This window comes from Camellia sinensis, chromosome 1 (genome assembly GCF_055761805.1).
Source record: "Camellia sinensis isolate YWXY chromosome 1, ASM5576180v1, whole genome shotgun sequence".
NCBI classification, from domain to species: domain Eukaryota; kingdom Viridiplantae; phylum Streptophyta; class Magnoliopsida; order Ericales; family Theaceae; genus Camellia; species Camellia sinensis.
This window is the reverse complement of record NC_138961.1, coordinates 222,812,085-222,828,958: the sequence shown is the minus strand read 5'-3', so window position 1 is coordinate 222,828,958 and position 16,874 is coordinate 222,812,085.

Genomic DNA, 16,874 nt, shown 5'->3' with positions numbered 1-16,874 from the left:
GGGTCTCGGCCTCTCTCTACATCTCCTCTCCTCCTCCTCCTCCTGTGCGTGAGAGAAGACACACATCACACAGGGAGGATACCTTTCTCTCTCTCTCTGGTTTTTGAGCATAATTGATCATCATCTGCAACAAAAAAAAAGACAGACACGCACACAAAGGGAGCGGGGTAGCTGTTCAGAGCTGCCTCTGCTCCCTCTCGGCCGCTCTCTCTCGGTCCTTCTAAAAAGAAACTAGCAGTGTGGATTGGATGATGGGTCTTTGGGGGGGTCATGCATGACAATTCTTGGGCTAGTTTTTGGTACAAAACCCACGGCTAATTTTGAAGAATAGACACCACCAACACCACAAAAACCAGACCCATTCCTCACACCTGCTGGCTGCTTGGCCTTCAATCTCGCTCTCTCTCATCACAGATTCACACGGGGTTATGACAGACATACACGTGATGGATCGATTGGACTACAGAGACCAATCGTTTTTCTCCAAACTTATTTGAAATGAGTGAAAGATGGAGATTCAAGCTTCGCATGGTGATGGGGTTGGCTGGTTTTCATTGAGTCACCATCTCTCTCTCTCTCTCTCTCTCGCTCATTATCTCTGCTGCATGTGGTGGAGAATTATAGATATAGAGAGAGAAAATAGAGGAAGGCGATGTCGACATGGCCGGGGCTGAAGATGGAGCGGCTGCTGGCGCTGCAGCAGTTTCATTTAGAGGAAAGCTGAGCGCTAATGCATTGTATACACAATGAGAATGATCAGGAGAATTATGGCATTTCAAGGATTTCTTCTGCTGAATCTGACCAAACCGATAGTGGGAACGAGCCTCCTGTTGCTCCAGCTCATTATCCGGCAATGGAATTTCAAGCTTTCAATGGCATGGATCGGGATCGATGTCCATGCATGGCATAAACAAATTGCATATCAGGTGGCAAGTGTTCAGGGGACGGAGCTCAGACCTCAAAGATCTACTTTTCAGTGTTAAGAAGTCGTCATTTATCCAATTCAAGACCGAATTAGATGTGTTCTTGGCTGCCAAGGGAAGTTGGCTTGAGAGATCATGTGCCATAAATCTTGGAAATACTCCAACCATCATTGCCCACATACACAGAAAACACAGTGCTCAAAGCGTTGTTCTTGGATATTGTAATTAATTAGTTTAGTAAATTAGAATTTTATAATTAATTAATTAGTGTAGTTAATTAGTTAGTTCATTAGAATAATTAATTAGTTAGTTTAATTAGAATTTTATAATTAATTAATTAGTGTAAATTAATTAGTTAGTTCCAATTTGTAATAATTAGGTAGAATAATTAATTAGTTTAATTCTTAATTAGTTAGTCATAATTGTGTTGTGGCTAATTAAAGCGTTGTAGCTATCTAATTAAATTAGTTATTTAATTAGTTAATTCATGTTGTAATTAATTAGTTGACTAGTTTAATTAGTTATTCTGTAATTAATTAGTTTAGCTAATTAGCTTTGTATTGTACTTATTTAATTAGCTTAAAGTAGTTATTTAAATTAGTTCATTATTATAATTACTTAATTAATTAGGTTAGCATAATTAATCATTTACTTGTTGTAATAATTAATTAGCTTAGATAACTAGCTTATTTATTCAAGTTTTGTAATAATTAGTTAAGTAGTTTAGCTTAGCTAGTTAGTTCATTCGGACCCTCTTGTGCGAGAGAAAACGAACTTGTAATAATGTGTATGTTTTTCAACCCCACGTCTTTCTCCCTTTTATTTACCAGCTTACGATGGTTAGATTAGGGACATCATGTTTAATTTAACATATTCATGCTTGCATCCACTTGTGTTGCATTCACCAAGGCTCGGCACATCATTTCAATTTGCATTGTCATTTCAATACTTCTTTGAATACATGCTTAGACCACATGCGATCAAATCATTTCATATGCCATATTAGTAGCCAAGCCTAGTTATTGCATATCACATGTATTGCATTTAGTTGGGAATTATGCATATTTCCTAAACTTTGTTTTGTAGCTTGCTTGCGAGACGTCGGTAAATATATGAGTAAATATGTAAATTTTTATGCTTTAACATCCCGCTTGTACATAATTTTCTTATTATGTTTAGTATCCTACCATGAGACTAATTGCTTAAATGATAAACTGTTTGAATGCCTATGGATGAAGGCTTGTTACTTGAATTGGAATGATTCAACGAATGTACGTTATAAGCCCACTTTGTAGAGGCAAATTTACAAACTTTAATCTCACTTGAGCTGGTAAATTTAAACCCTTTGCAAAACAAATCTGAAATTGAAATTGTTCAAATTCTTGCAAAATTAGTCTATACTTATATGCTTCACATAATAAATTTTGAGGATTTATTAAATAATCAGAATAAGAAATCACATCATAATTAGTAGAGGCTGATCTTTGATAGGTGGGATACTCAATAAATGACCTTCCCCTCTCATACCTAAGTTCCTGAACCAAACACTTTAGTAACAACGGATTAATGGGCTTTGACACGAGTCACGGGTTTCCTAAATTTTCGAAAATAAATATTTAGGTGGCGACTTTGATATTTGGCAAAGCAGTCCATTTTTTACATTTGATTCAAAACATCAATTTTTCAAAAGAAATTGCTGGATTTGGACTCTTTTTGTGTTTCCACTGTTTCACATTGTACTTGTGAAATCAAATTCAAAACGCACAAGTGGAGTCCGAACTGTAAGGGCTATTCATTCTTCTTAAAGGAAGCACGAAAAGCCAAGCTACAGTTACAACCAAAGAGTCCTAAGCTCTACACATGTAAAGCCCTTGGCTTGAATTAACATTTAAACACAAAAATAACAAAACAAAGCCTCCAACTCCAAAGTCCTCCCAAGCTATGCCCTTGGAGGAGGCATGTCATCTATACCTGAAAATAGTTTCCCTAGTAGGATGAGCCAAAATCCAGTAGAGATAAACTAACACAATATATGAGATTTAACTAAAATATAAATGTCAGATAAAAGTCCAATACTCAAAACCAACTTACTTTTTCCCATTACCATTCAATTTTGATAATCACAACTTATTTCATTTCCATTCATTCATTTTAAATCAATGCATAGATATAGCTCCTTATCGTCTAAACAATCTGTAGACACCTCATTTTTGACCGACCTTAAGACTCAGACATCACCAGTTGAGCGCTCGGTGATGTTGCATATTGTGCGCGTTCTGAGGTTTCAGAGTCTCGGCTGCGAGCTTTGCCTCCGGACATCGGGGCTCTTTTGTGCTTTGCCTCGGTTTGCGAACCAGGTCCTATTTTCTCTGTTTTCTCTTCTCGAAGGGAGGGAGAGGTCCCGTAGACCATCTCTCAATGGTCGTAGGCTACGTTTCGCGGCTGTAGGCCATTTTTCCCGTTTGGAGGCCAGTTTTCGATTTTTTGGAGCCGTCGGCCATGCGCCTCGATTCGGGACCGCTTAATTACCTCCGATTGCTCCGGTTTTTGGTACACACCTTATTTCCTCCCTTTAGAAGGACACTGTGGCCCGGGAGACCACCTTCATGGTCATACGCCACTTTCGGTGCCTAACAGCCTGTTTTCGGGGCCCCAGACTGCGCGTTTTGGCCCCCGAACCCTCGTTTTGCATCCGTCTTGGTCCATTTTTTGTAAGGGCCCTATTTTCATTGTTAGGGAGGTGGTAGGATGGTGGGAGGCCACCTTTTCTCCTGAAAAACCAATTTTCTCTTTTTCTCTCTCCAAAAGTCGATTTTTCTTACAGAAAGCTGGTTTTTCTCACTTTTGAGCCACAATTTCTGGCTTGTCATACCACTATTGTGTTGTGCTCATCTGGAAAGCCACCAATATGGGTAGGCCGACCAGTAATTCTTCTTGACCCTTTTGAACCTTGCTAAAAAGCTGATTTTCCTCTCTCATGGGTCACTTTTCTAATTTTCCACCATACAGCTGTGTTGCACTCATCTGGGAGAAATTCTTCTTGAACCTTTTGACCCCTGGTCGGCCGACCAGGGGGAGTGGCTGACCGGCCACTTGAACTGGCCGGCCTGTTTCTTGCTTTTTGCCCTCCCTGAATGCATCACAGCTGTGCCAGCTGTGAGGCAATTAGACCATCCTCTATACACGTGTATGGAGGATATGTAAAGCCCTTTTGAGATATTTTGGAGCCTCTCCTCTATAAAGGGGAGGCTGATCTTCTTGGGCAAGGGTTGAACACCTTTGAAGGCTTACAACTCTCTCTCTCTATATATCTCTACACTTGAACCTCAAAACACTCATATTCTTGGCCATTTTACCCTACACCTCTTAGCCTACCAACTCCCTCATTCATTCTAGCACCTTGGAGGTCATTTACAGAGGTTAAAAGCTCACCAACTTGGTCCAGAAACTGCTGGAGGTCGGCTCTACAAGGGTAAGTCTTCATTTCCACTTTTCTAGCCTTATTTTGCTTCATTACTTAGCCCTATTTGCAGGCATTTCTGGGCCTCGACCTAAACTGTAAAGTGTCTTATTTTGAGCTCCTCTTTAACTTTGTTTAAGGGCACTTTGCTGTTTGAGGTCATCTACTTCTCCTTACCCTCTATCTCTCTTTTAGGCCTTTTTTTGCATCACATTTTAGCCTTACGTGTGAACATTTTCGAGATTTGTCATAAACTGAAAAAGATCTTGTTTTAATCTCCTCTTCAGGTTTTGTTAGGGTCTCTTTTCTGTTTGGGGTCATCTCCCCCCTATGCATGCTTCATCTCTTTATGATTAGGGCTATGCATTAGAGCACTTGCATTGGCTATGGTTTGGCCTCTTAGCCACTGAAATCCAATGGATTTTCAGTGGCTTAGATGCATTTTTGAGAGCCAAAATCAGAGGGGAGTGACCCCCTCTCTCCTTGTCTTGTTTGGTGGTCTTGTTGGCCTTCAAAAGGGACCCCTTTTTGCATGCTTTGAAGTCATGTTCCAGGCCTCATTATGAGGGTTTTGAGGTCTGCCTTAGCTCTTTCCAAGGCCCTTTTGGCCATATTTTATGTCCCTCATGCATGTGTGGAACAACCCTCCTCAAGGCCTTTCAAGAGGACCTTTCATTGTATGCTTTATTGATCAATTTCAGGCCCTTTTTGGTGAGTTTTAGGGCTGTCATATTTGATTTCCAGAGTTGGTTTTGCTATGCTAAGTGTCCATCATATATGTGTTGAGTAACTCCTTGCATGCCCTTTCAAAGGAGCTCATCATTTTCGCACATGTTGGCTGCATTTCAGTGGTTATTTGGGCATATTTTGTCATGTTTTATTCACTATTTTTGGCTGGTTTGATGAGTTCTCATACGCTTCATATACATGCCATGTAAACCATGCTTGCTAGCCAAATTTGCATGCTATTTTAGTCCATCATGTTAGAACTTTTTGGCCATGCTTTAAACTAGAAATATGCATGTTTTGGGACTGCCTTGGCTCTGTCTTTGTACTTCATGGCCAAATAATGCTTGCTTTGCATAGTTATAATTCAATACATGTGCCTAGCTTTGAGTTTCGGGGCTTATTTCATGCATCGGGTGCCATATTTCCATGTTTCGGGACCATTTAGCATCATGTTTCAGTGCTGGAAATTACATGTTTGTATGCCATCTTTCATCCCTTGCCATGCTTTGGTAGAGTGGCATTTTATGCCTTAGGTTCGGTCCTCGGTATACGTGCATGTGTGCACGCATTTCGGTTGTCTCTTTTCCATCTCATGGCCACTGATGTGAGTGTGGCTGAGGTCCATTCATGTTGGTGTAAGTCCATCGTGCATTATGTACGCCATTTCAGTCTATAGCATTGCGTATGCTAGGTTACATGTTAGAGCATTGTGTATGCCATGTTACATCACGTGCATTGTGTATGCCATTTTTAATCCATAGCATTGCGTATGCTAGGTTGTATGTTAATCGCATTGTGTATGCCATCTTATTTCCATCGTGTTTGGGATGGGAGTTAGCCCAAGCACGGGAAACGAGGTACGTTTCGTACTCCGAGTGACGGAACGTGTCTCAATTTTTTGTCGCCGACACTCCGGATTACCCATGATGGAGTTTAGATCTTGTTGTGTTTTCATGTACATTCATTTCACATCGAGTCGTGCAATTCAACTCCTCGGCCATCAAGCATCGAGATGCGTGATTGGTGGCACGAGGATCGAGGACTACACTCCCTGTAGAGTAGTCATGCATACATATGTGAAAATACTTTGCCATGCCCCTTTGTTGCTCTCTGTTGCAGCAAATCAGAAATCAGCGGCCTTCTGGAGCGTTGCGCAATATTCCAAGAACAATTGCAAACAGAGGCAAACTGGGGCATCGTAATGGATTTCTGCGCAAGGCAACTCAAGCATGCATCATTCATCATTTGGAACAGAGCTAAGGCGGTCCATGGATTTGCGTGCTAATTTACTTGCTTTCTTAGTTAAACTGTTAATTAATTAGGGTTTTGTACTTATTCGGACTGTACTATTTATTCGGACTGTATATTATTTATTCGGACCCTCCGAGCGAGGGCACAACTGTAATAAGTGTGTGTGCGTGTGATGTATGTCTTCCAATCCCACGTCTTTCTCTCTTTTATTTACCAGTTTATGATGGTTAGATTAGGGCATGTTTCAATTAGCATACTTATGCTTGCATGTTTGCATGCTTCATCTGTATTGCATGCACCGGGCTCGGCGCATCATACTAACTGCATTTATATTTCAATTCCAAAATTGAATACGTGTTAGCTGTAGCATCATCACATGCCATTGCAGAATAGCCGAGCCTACTATAGTTGCATTTTGCATGTGTTGCATTAGGCATTCCAGTATAGTTAGGATCATGCATGGATCTCTAACGTAGCTTTTGTTTTGGCTTGGAGTACTCGGTAAGTTTTATGCTTTAGCATCCTTGCACGCGTGTGAGTGACGGCCATGGTAGCATGCTTACCATGAGGCTATTTACTTATGTGATATACCTGCCTGAATGCCTGTGGGTGAAGGTTGGGTTATTTGGATTGGAACAATTCATCGAATGTGAGTTTTAAACCCATTTGAAAGTGGCAAATCATCTTGTTTTCTAAGCCCGCCCGAGGGTGGCAAATCCACGTCTTAGCCTACTTATGAGTAGCACCATCAAACCATTTTCAAATAAACAAACATAAAATATTTTGTTCCAATTCAGGCGATCCAGTCTATACTTATATGCTGTGCGCATCACATAGTAAATCTAGGCTAATAACCGGAATAAGAACGCATAATATTTTCAAAACTAGATATCATGGTTAGTAGAGGCCGATCTTTGATCGGGCGAACGGGGGTGCTTACGAAGTGACCTTCCCCAATCGTACCCAAGTTCTCGAGCCGAGGCAACTTTGGTGATGACGGACACGTGGCCTTAGGCAACGAGTCAGGGTTTCTTAAATTTCCCAAAATAAAATATTTAGGTGGCGACTTTGTATCTGGCAAAGCAGTCCATGTTTGGCACTTCTTTCAAAAAATCTATTTTCAAAAACGATTTGCTGGATTTGGACTCTTTGAAGATTCATCGGTCTTGCATTGCACTCTGTGAGATTAGATACAGGACCGTGACTTTGAGTCCTGAACTGTAGTAAGCCCAATGAACAAAACGGGATTCATCTTCCCGGGGCGTTCGGGGACGTCCACAGTTTCTGGCCACTCTACTGGGGATTTAGAGAACTTGACTCGAACTCATGATATCTGGTTTTGACTACACTTGTGTGTTTTTTTGCAATACATGTGCATTGGTGCGCCTAGGACACTGTGTTTACCGTATGCTATTCCTGAACGGTTTGCCGGAGGCTTGCTTCAAGAAGCGTGCCATAAGGCTGACCGGTTACGGGCTTTGCCACGACAGGAACACAAACCCCGATTTTACCAGGGCACCCTTTTTTACCATTCGACCTAGTGCATATTCGGAATCCATAGTGACCATTCCAAACTAGGACAGGTTGCTTGTCCGTTTATAGGTTGTTTGAAACCACTGCATGCGTAGTGAAACCCTAGCTCCTGACAAAATAGGACAGGGAAACCTTACCCCAACATAGGGGTGTGTTGGCTCTCACTTGTTTGTTATTTGCTTTTAGAGTGCGTCTCTATACGAATGCATGTATCAGTTTACAAGTTTGGGCATCAGGCCTACGGGCGCCAGTTCAGTATTCTGGGTATTAGGCCTGCGGGCACCAGTTCAGTATTTTTGGAATCAGTTATCTGCGGGTATCAGATTCAACTTCGGGGACAGTGATTTGAGAATAGTGATTTGGGAATAATGATCGGTCTTTGAGAACAGTGTATCAATTGCGTGTTAATTATACCCGACTGTGTGTTGTGTTTATTTATGCCGCTATGCTGTCCGTTTGTCTGCTCGTTTATTTCCTTATTATTGCTTTATTTAACTTTTTGCTAGGTAGTTTAGCACAATTGCTTCAGACCAAGCAGATATTCCCCAAGAACTCTGGACAAGAGGTCGCCGACTCCATCGATTTGAGGATCTGGTCGACGGACAACCAGTGTATCATTCCCTGTCCCCGGTTATCAGACAGAGGTCGAAAAGACGCAGTGTATCCGAGCAGAGGTTGCCAGAGCAGTGGATTACCCCATCAGTGGACAGTCGGATTGAGATCCCAATTGTTGCTATAGAGATAGACCTGCCAATAGTTCAGACAGATCAGGGCAGTATGGCGGCACCGACAGGAGTTGAGGAAATGATGTGTCAGATACTGGAGACCATGAGAGCCATGCAGTAGGACGCTGCTCGCCGAGATGAGTTTGCCAAACAACAAGCCGAGATCATGGCCCACCAGGCAGAATTAATTACCAGGTTGCAACAACAAACTGGGGCATCTGCTTCCCACCAAGTTCCTCCCCCACCAGGAATTCTGGCGCCTGGGGAGGCACCAAATGTCCAGGCAGATACGGGCATCCCGACGAGGCCGGCCCCACCCTCGATTCTACCACAGTTATCCAAGGCACCTACGCCTGTCAATCAACCGGACTCTCCCTTTGAGTTCGAGGTAGACCATACAGCATTGAAATTAAGCAAGCTCAAGAAGTTGTTTAAGAAATCCTAAGGGGTGAAGTCCATTCCAGACATCGAGGACGGATATACCGATGTGGCTGTGATGCTGCCAGATAGGTTCAAAATGCCACAAATCGACCGCTTTGACAGATCTGGGGATCCCATGGTCCATCTTCGGTTGTTCTCAAATATACTGCGACTGATGGGCCTCACCAGACCACAGAAGCTTTCACTATTCGGCCCGACCTTGTCAGGTGTGGCCGCTATCTGGTATGCAAAATTAGAAGATGATGTTAAGCGGAACTGGGACGAGATGGCCGAGGCTTTCATTGCACAGTATTCCTATAACACTCAGATCGAGATTACAACCCGTGATCTTGAGACAACAAGGCAGGAGCCTAAGGAGAGCTTTTCGGATTTTGTGGCCTGATGGAGGGCGAAAGCCTCAATGATGACCCTAAGGCCTACAGATAAAGATCAAATCCGAATGATTATGCGCAATCTCCAACCAAAACTGATGCAGAAAATGATTGTGCTCCCCTTCCCTACCTTTTCAGATTTGCACGAGATGGGGGTACAAATAGAGGATGCTATGAAACAAGGTCTGATTGACCAAGATAGAGAGCAACCCTGAAGAGCTTTCAACCGCAACAACAACACAGGCACCAGCAATATCACAAATGCTAGAGCTTCAGAAGTAAGCGTGGTCACCACCTTCCCCCCTCCCAGACCCATGGCAGCTACACCTTTCTCTGGCGCGTCCGGAAACAACACACAAACCACCCGATTCCAACCCAGAGGCCAAAGAACCTTCACCCCCACTGTATATGCCCCTGTCCAAGGCTCTAGGGGTATTAATCAGGAAAGGGCACTTGAAGCCCCTGGAGTTGAGGCCATTGCCAAATCCACTTCCCCCCTCCCACAATCCAACCAAGTATTGCGCATATCACCAACAACACGGTCATGACACCGACCAATGTTATAGATTGCGTCACGAGATTCAGGATCTCGTTGACAAGCAGGTGATTGTGCCTCCAGAAAAATCCAATGTCACAACAAACCCTCTCCCACCGCACAACCAAGCTCCACCTCCCAAAAGAATTAACTTTATCTAGACTGGGGTCGTGTCTTACGATCCCAACATATATATTACCCCAACCCACCTACCCAAGTCGGAGGTGCTCCTTCCTAACTGCACTGACTTGTGCAAGTTGGATATCTCCAGAGCCCAACCCAAACCATTGGTGATGGCTGTCGAAGATAAAACAGGGGAGATTCCAGGGGAGAATGGGATTGTCGAGCCAGGATCTGAGGAATCTGAGAGTTTTTTATACAGTCCAAGTGACTACATCCGATCAGTGGGCCAATTTGGGCCGAACTTTGAATTGTCGGCGGGGGAAGAGCTTTGCATGATACAAGGGGATGAATCTAGTCAGAGGATAGATGACCTGGCAGCTGTGGAAAAGGACTTTGCTAACCTCCAATTTTTCAATGAACAAGAGCTAGAGGGCATGGTAGTCAACTGGTCAGATTTTGAGGAGTCAGTAGAGGTCACCGGGTGGCTTGATGACCTACCAGACGTTGTTGACGAAGCTCAGTTGGAACAGGGCCCGGCAGGGGCAAGAATATCAGTGGTGGCCGGAAGGGCCGGAAATCAGAATGAATCGTCGGAGAGCGCCGGTGCTAAGAATTCTGCTCGAGACTTGGGCATTATGAATGCAGGAATTGTTGAATAGCCAGCTGTACTGACGCAGTTGGAACAAGAAAGATTTGAGGATGCTGAGAGAATCAGGAAAGCCAAGGGCCTTGAGGGGACTGAAAGTGCTGTGTGCACGAAGATAGAGAATGCTGCGAACATGTGGACAAAGAGTACTGCGGGTGCAATTGAACCGGAGCCAGACAGGTGTCTGTTGGGTACCGACGGAATGTGATGGGAGGACGACGATTTATGTCTTGCTCACACGGATGAGGATTGGGGGAGCAATCAACCAGATGATACCTGGTATATCGGCGATGTCGATCATATGACCAGGAGCGAACGGTATTTCAAGCCCCCGCACCTAGACCAGCCAGAGGCATCTGGGAAAGATAAGGAGGCAGAGAAGCAGAAAGAAAAGCAACTCAAAGTAGAGGTCGTACTGAAGCAGTTGAAAAAGATACAGGCAGACATCTCCATCTGGGAACTGCTTATGGCATCGCGAGTGCATCGACAAGCTGTCTTATCGGCCATGGACAAGGCCAAGCTCTCAATAGACACCACGCCCGAACAGCTGGTGGGCTTAGTTTTTTCGGGAGGAGCTACCCCGATGTTGACCTTTTCTGACAAAGAACTGCCACCTGAGGGTGCGAACCATAACAAGCCACTCTATATCTCCGTGGAGTGCAGAAATAAATGGATACCCGTAGTGCTTGTCGACACAAGGTCCGCCATCAATGTGTGTTCAGCAAGGACTGCCTATGCAATCGGTTTGAAGACCGCGGACTTTGTGCCAACAGCCCAGGTGATTCGGGCATACGACAACACAAGCAGAGAAGTCATGGGGACAACGAAAATTCAGACTAAGGTTGGGCCGGGCAGCATGAAATTGACTTTCACGTCCTAGAGGTTCCCGCCACTTTCAATCTACTCTTGGGGCGGCGGTGGCTGCATCAAGTGAAGGCAGTTTCTTCTACCTTGCATCAAATGGTGAAATACCCCCATAGAAAGGGAGTAGCCATTGTTTTTGGGAATTCATCGATTCATCCACCGCTGGAAGTATCTACGCCAGTTTTGGAAATTGAGCACGGTATGGAGGATGTGTTCTTATTCAGTTTTACAGGCCCGGGTCGTGCAGGACATCTTAGCTATTAATGAGGGGGTGTATGTCAGTGCTCAATCAGTATACCTCATGAACAAGCTTCAACACATCCCCGGGATGGGATTAGGAAAGAGCGGCCGGAAGGGCGTCGCAGCATTGGCCTAGGTGCCACACAACCCACATACCTTTGGCTTGGGTTATCTGCCCACCAAAGAGGATTGGATAAGGAAAGGTAAGGAGATGGCTGGGAGAGCCAGAGCGAAGAAGACGGGGAAGCCTTTTGACTTAAAGCACCGGCCCATTCAGGGTACCCTTAATGGACGCTTCGTCTGGGAGGGGGAGGACTTTCCATTTTGTGGCTTCCCAGAGCCGTGGCTGAACGCGGAGAGGAAGCACATGCCAGGGTTTGAGATCATCTTTGACCTGCAGTTACCTAGGAATGACGTTGCCGAAGAGCAGACAGCCCCATTAGCTGAGGTTGAGCAGAGTAAGAAAGTGGAGTCTGAGGATGCCGAAAGTGAAATGGGGGTAGCGCTGGCATGTCTACTTTCAGATTCTCCGATCGAACAGAAGTGCTTGGGGGATAACTTCTCGGTATGCGTGATCAGGAATGGAACGGCTGCGGGCCTACCAGCAAACATTTTGGATGCATCTATCGCACCCTCTCTCATCTGGAAATATGAAGAGGGATTTTTGTCAAGCAGCACCGAGTCAGGTAGTGAGCCGGAATCTGATTCCACCGAGTCTTGTGAGTCGGAATCAGGTTCCAGCTCGACTGAGTTTGAGTTCGGTATTCCTGGAGGTGATAACCCGGATACCACAGTCCTGTCCAGGTCGTCTTTTTATTTCTCTTTTGAGTCTGTTGTAATCGAAGAATAGGACGATTTGGATGTGCTTAATAAGAATGATGTGGCTGTGGTTTCTGAGTACTTTTCTGTGCCTTTAATTTATTGCATTAACTCAGACTTTCAAAATTTTGATGAAAACGACGAGGAAGAAATTCCTCCGGTTTTGCAACGCTTAATTGAACAAGAGCGGGAGATATTTGTTAAACCCTTAATGGATGAAATCACTACTGTGAATGTCGGTACTGAGGAGGACCCGCGGCTAGTCCAAATCGGGTCCACGTTGTCTTCGGAGGAGCGCGAACGCTTAGTCGCTTTATTAAAAGATTTTAAAGACGTTTTCGCGTGGTCTTACGAAGACATGCCTGGAATCGATCTTGAGATTGTACAGCATCGGATCCCTCTTGACCCCGAGGCCCGACCCGTTAAACAAAAGCTCAGAAGGATCCGCCCGGACTGGGCTTTCAAGATTAAGAAAGAGGTCACCAAGCAAATTGATGTAGGTTTCCTGCTGGTATCCGAATACCCAACTTGGTTGGCCAACATCGTTCCGGTGCCGAATAAGGATGATAGGATCCGGGTATGCGTGGATTTCAGGGACTTGAATAAAGCTAGTCCGAAGGACGACTTCCCCTTGCCACATATCGATGAGTTAGTGGACTTCACAACGGGGCATGCTTTGCTTTCGTTCATGGATGGCTTTTCGGGCTACAACCAGATAGTGATGGCACCTGAAAACCGAGAAAAGACTGCATTCACCACCCCGTGGGGGACCTACTACTACAGAGTGATGCCATTTGGGCTAAAGAACGCTAGAGCTACATATCAACGAGCCGCGACCACAATATTGCACGACATGATCCACAAAGAGGTTGAGGTATATGTGGACGACATGATTGTCAAGTCCAAGGAAAGGGAGGGCCACTACACTGCCTTGCAAAAGTTCTTTCAAAGGATCAGAAAATTTCGAATGCGGTTGAATCCTCAGAAGTGTACGTTCGGTGTTACAGCAGGGAAAATGCTGGGGTTCCTCATTACACAGAGAGGTATCGAAGTCGACCCTTCCAAAATCAAGGCCATCCTAGAAATGCCACCACTAAGGACTGAAAAGGAGGTGCGAGGCTTTCTGGGTAAAGTGCAATTCATAAGACGGTTTATCTCAAAATTAACCTTGACTTGTGAACCACTTTTTGGTCTCCTAAAGAAAGGAAAGAAATTCTAGTGGGACGGCCGATGCCAAGCTACTTTTGAAAAGATCAAGGAATATTTACAGAACCCACCCGTGTTATCACCACCAGAACCGGGGAGACCGTTGATATTGTACCTTTCAGTAACTGAGACCACAATGGGCTGCATGCTCGCGCAGGAATCAGAAGACAAAGTGGAAAGGGCCATCTACTATCTGAGCAAGAAGATGCTAGAGTATGAGACTCGCTACACACCATTAGAGAAGGCTTGCTTAGCCTTGGTATGGGCTACCAGGAAACTGCGGCACTACCTGTTAGCTCACTCCGTAATGGTGGTTTCGTGGTTAGATCCCATCAAATATCTTTTCGAGAAACCGGCGCTTACGGGTAGGCTAGTTCGTTGGTTGCTGTTGCTTTCCGAATTCGATATAAAATATGTGACGCGCAAGTCGATCAAGGGAAGAGCAGTAGCAGAGTTCTTAGCCGATCATCCAGTGGAAGGGGGTGAAGCAGTTGAGTACTTATTCCCAGATGAGGCCATTTTGCATATCGATGACGAGTTTTGGACAATGTACTTTGACGGAGCGTCAAATCAATACGGGTATGGGATAGGAGTGTTGCTTATAGCACTCGACAATTCCCGTATCCCTCTAGCCTTCAAACTCCAATTCAAAGTCTCGAACAACGAAGCAGGATATGAGGCATGCATTGCCGGTTTAGAAGCAGCCCTGGAACTAGGGGCAAAACGGTTGGACGTCATCGAGGACTCGAACCTTGTTGTATCTCAAGCGAAAGGAGATTGGAAAGTCAAAGAAGAAAAAATGATGATGTATCACCAGACCTTGGATTTGTTAATTCCTCGGTTTGAGAAGTTAAACTTCGCTCGTCTGTTAAGATAGAACAACAAATTCGCAGATTCACTAGCAACTCTATCTTCCATGATAGACATCCCATTTGGAGTCCGGATGCGTCCAGTCATCATTGATTAGAAGTTTGCGCCAGCATATGAATCAATCGCTGCTATAGATGAGGTTCAAGATGAGAACCCCTGGTATTACGATATTTGGAATTTCTTGGAGAAAGAGGGGTATCCACTAGGGGCAAATGCCAAGGACGAAAGGGCAATAAGAAGAATGGCCATTCAGTTCATCATCTGTGGAGGTAAATTATATAAGAGAGGTCATCTGGGAATGCACAAGCTGTGTGTTGAAGCTGAAGAATCAAAACGTCTGATGGAGGCCATCCATGGAGGGGAATGCGGTGCGTATATGAACGGAGTAATGTTGGCACGAAAGATCCTCAGACAGGGTTACTACTGGTCCACCATGGAGGAGGATTGTATCGGCTTTGTTCGGCGATGCCACAAATGTCAAATCCATGCAAACTGCATGAACATCCCACCGTCGAAGCTATACAATATGACTTCGCCATGGCCATTTTCAGTTTGAGGAATCGATGTGATCGGGGCTGTCACTCCGAAGGGGTCTAACAGGCATGAGTTCATCCTGGTCGCGATAGATTATTTCACGAAGTGGGTTGAGGCCCAATCCTATGCGGTGTTGAAGGCGTCACATGTTGCAAAATTCATCAGAAACAACATCATCTGTCGTTATGAGGTCCCAAACGAGGTCATTTCAGATAATGGTTCCCACTTCAAGAAGGAAGTGATTGACTTGTTGGAGAAATACAACGTGGCTTTTCATAAGTCGTCTACATATCGGCCGCAAACCAATGGAGCAGTCGAGGCCACCAACAAGAATATCAAACACATATTGCAGAAGATGGTGGAAACCTACCGGGACTTGCCAGATAAGCTGTCGTTTGCTCTTTGGGGCTACCGAACTTCAATTAGAACTTTTACTAGGGCGACTCCGTATTCGTTGGTTTACGGGATGGAGGTCGTTCTACCTATTGAAATTGAGGTTCCGTCTCTGCGAGTACTAGTTGAGTGTCAGATAGCCGAAGCAGATTGGCAACAGAGCAGATTTGAAGAACTCATGCTTTTTGACTAGCGCAGACTGAAAGCACTGTACCATGTTCAAAGTTATCAGCACAAAATAGCCAGGGCTTTTAACAAGAAAGTTAAGTCTAAGAATCTAAAAGAAGGAGATTTTGTGCTCAAGGACAACCAAGCTCCCATCCACGACCTGAGGGGCAAGTTCAGACCTAATTGGACTGGTCCCTACATCCTTAAGTCTATCTAGTCAGGTGGAGCTGTGGTTCTAATGGACCTAGATGGCCTAGAGTTCTCGCAGCCGATCAACATGGACAAGTTGAAAAAATATTACCCCTGAGAGGCTCGCTAGGCCGAAAACCCGAAAAGGCGACCTAGGCAAAAGCCAGAGCATAAAAAATTTGAAATTATAAAAACTGAGCTCGCAAGGTTGAAAACCCGCAAATGGTGGCCTTGGCAAAAGTTAGAGCGTAAAAGGAGAGTGAAAATACTCGAGTGAACCTAAGCCTGACCTACGTAAGGCTTGATTCCCATATTTGGGATACGTAGGCAAGTTCATCCTGAAGTTCAGCCATAAATTTTTTCCCGATCAACTTTGTCCATTTGATCATCTCGGCCATCTTTGTCTATTCAGCATTCAAGAGTTCGGTTATGATCTCCGGTGCAGTGCTCTTCAGACTAAGGGCAACTTTCCATTGCTACGCAGTGCTGCGGTACTATTCAGACTAGGGGCAACTTTCTAGTTGCTGGGATCCGGGGTTGTGCATCTTAGTGACAGATTTCAGGCGTGTCCAGTTCTTATCCATATCGAAAACGGTTTTAAAAAGTTTTAATAAAAGTTGACTTTGTTCAAAATTAATCTTTTTGCAACTTAGACCATTTTTGGACCAAAGTGGAAATTTTTCAGTACCCACAACCTTCAATTTCATTGATTTCAATACAGAGTTCTCCCGTTCTTGTATACAAATTGAAGTTACTTTTTATTACAATCATAAAGAAAACTTGAAAGTACTAATAAAGCAATAAATCTGAGGCATAGCTAAGTCAGGTGTTCCTGCGCCCCCTCCCAGAGCTGG